We start from the raw sequence: 2,486 nt of genomic DNA, 5'->3' as shown, positions 1-2,486 counted from the left end.
GGGCCCCAAAAGGAAAGGTCCCTTTCCTTGGAGATGCCTCCGTGTGATGGCTAAATTGTCTTTCTGGGCACGCACGGGTAGGGAAGGGGAAGGAGAGAATGGAGCACTATGGTGTCTGCCGCTAGGCTCGGGTCTGCGCACGGGGAGGTGCCCCGAGGGGGCTGGGAGCCCGGCGCCGTGTCCGCAAGAGGCCACTGCTCACTGGCGGCAGCCGTCTCTGGGCTGGTGTCGGCAGGTCTCTCCAGCCGCTCAGGAGCCACCAGCAGTCCGAGATGCAAGGGAGGGGAAGTTAACCGCTCCGCCTACCCTTGTCGCTGGTCTCCAAGCCTCTTGGGACCTTTCTGCTTCCAGTTCTCTTCCGCAACGTCTTCCCGTGGAGTCTCCTGTAGTTTCAGGCACCCTTCCTTCCGACCCTCACCGGATCTATGTTTCTCTGCTCGCTTATTTTTTTTTCTCTTTCTTCTAAAATTCGTCTTTTTTGCAGAGACCTTCTGACTGGTGGCTTGTCTCATCTGCCATCTTCAATCCACAGATTTTGACATCTTGTGTTCCCTTTGTCATTTAGTTTGAAGAATCTTTTGATTTCCATCTTAATTTCCTCCTTGATCTAGTAATCCTTCAGTAGTAGGTTGTTAAATTATTGTGACTTTTTGTAGAGTTGAGTGTTTCTGTGGTAATTTATTTCTAATTTTATTACACTCTGGTCTTCAAAGATACATGGTATAATTTCTATTTTTTAAAATTTGTTGAGACATGTTTGTGGCCTAGGATATGATCAGTCTTAGAGTGTGTTGTATGAGAAGAAAGTATATTTGACCTCAGTGGGGCTCAGAAGTTGTTTTTCGTGCCACTAGGGGGAGCCACTGTTAGGAGTGTCAGGACAAGCTCTCCAAACTGGGAGGGCTGTTCCCTGGGGAGGGGCCTAAATGCATGTATGCTAAGGCCCCATGCTGGGATCTCTTCGTCCTTATCCAGTAGTGCAGTTTTTCTGTGGGGAGGGGTAGTCACTCCCCCAAATAGCCACTCCTTGGACCCCCTCAAACCCTGTCAAATTGAGTAAGTAAATGCTATAAAGGGCATGCAAATTGACTTTCCTGTCAGTAGGTGGTGCTTGCTGGAAGAAACAAGCTGCAATGTTGTTTTTGGGTCCTGTGACCAACTCTATTCCCTCAGGAGAAGCACTCAAATGCCCCAGATGGTGGGTGGGGACCCAGAATTTCAGGTGAGTCCTTATTTTCTGCCACAGCAGAGGCAGGTAGCTCGGCAGGGCTGGGTTGGGTGAGCTTGCCCTCAGGCTCTACAAAAGCTGGCAAGGTACCTGTTTTGTCAGGGGTCAAAGGTCTGCTCCCAGCTTCTGGGCAAAGGTACCAGGTAGGGGCTGATGTGGCACCACCCAACCAGAGAGTCTGCTTGTGGAGGAGAGGCCATCTGAGATCCACAATCTGGCAGTCTGGAGTGGGCCTCACTCCTCTTGCCTCTCTTCTGTTCCATGGTTTACCTTTGGTGTCTGTTGGCAGGCAGGAGCTCTAATCAGCGAGCTCCCCCACAACTGTGCCGCAGGCCAGAAGGTTCCCCACCCAGGATTCCGGCCTGAACTGAGAGTCCAGCCCACCTGTGGGGGAAGGGGTGCCCCACAAGCACACCGCAGCTAGGACCCACACTGCACTGTCCCCCCAGATCTGCCCACACAGGCTCCGTTACCTCCTGAGACCCAGAAGATCAATCTCTAATCAGGGAGAAGCATGCTGGTCCCAAGTTGCCCACGGGGTACCTGAGCAGGATCGATGTCCTTCCACCTTGGAGCATGCTCTGCTCTGCTGGAACCACTGGGCAAGCAGCACTAGGGAGAGCAGGGAGCTCACAGACTGAGCACCCCTCTGTCTGCTGCAGGACCCCAAGAGGAAAGGCCTGGGCCCTACACTCTGTAGAAGCCTTTGTGTGGTGGCCTAGTTGTCTCTCTCAGCAGCCACAGGTGGGTAAGGAGAAGGCGGAAGAGTCTGGATGAAGGAATGCTAGCACTCTGGTTGTCTTTGACCCCCTCTCTGGGAGGCAGTCTGCCCAGAATGTCCAGTCTCTGGAATCACGCAGATCACCTGGGACTCACTGGACCCCTATGGCTCCTGCAGTCTGGGCTGGGGTTGGGCAATGTCTGTGTGGGAATGAGCAAGATGAAACCTGAGGAGTTGAAGCCCCCTGGGGAGGACAAGAGTGCACGGTGTGTAGAGAAGCAATATGGTGCTGCCGTCCTGGTCTGTAGGGTGGGAAGCACCCCAGGTGGGTGGGAGCCTGGTGCCCTGTCCACAAGAAGCTCCCAGCTCACTGGCAGCAGCAGCCTCTGGGCTCCTGCGGAAAGTCTCTGTAGCAGCTCGGGAACTCACCAACTGTCAGCAATGTGAGGGAGGGAGAAACAAACCACTCCACCTACACTTGTCACTGGACTCCAAGCCTCTTGGGGGTTGATCTTTGCTGATACCTTGCTCCTTCTT

This window comes from Propithecus coquereli, unplaced genomic scaffold, assembly GCF_000956105.1.
Source record: "Propithecus coquereli isolate 6110/MARCELLA unplaced genomic scaffold, Pcoq_1.0 Scaffold50, whole genome shotgun sequence".
NCBI classification, from domain to species: domain Eukaryota; kingdom Metazoa; phylum Chordata; class Mammalia; order Primates; family Indriidae; genus Propithecus; species Propithecus coquereli.
Note: the sequence above shows the minus strand (reverse complement) of the source record.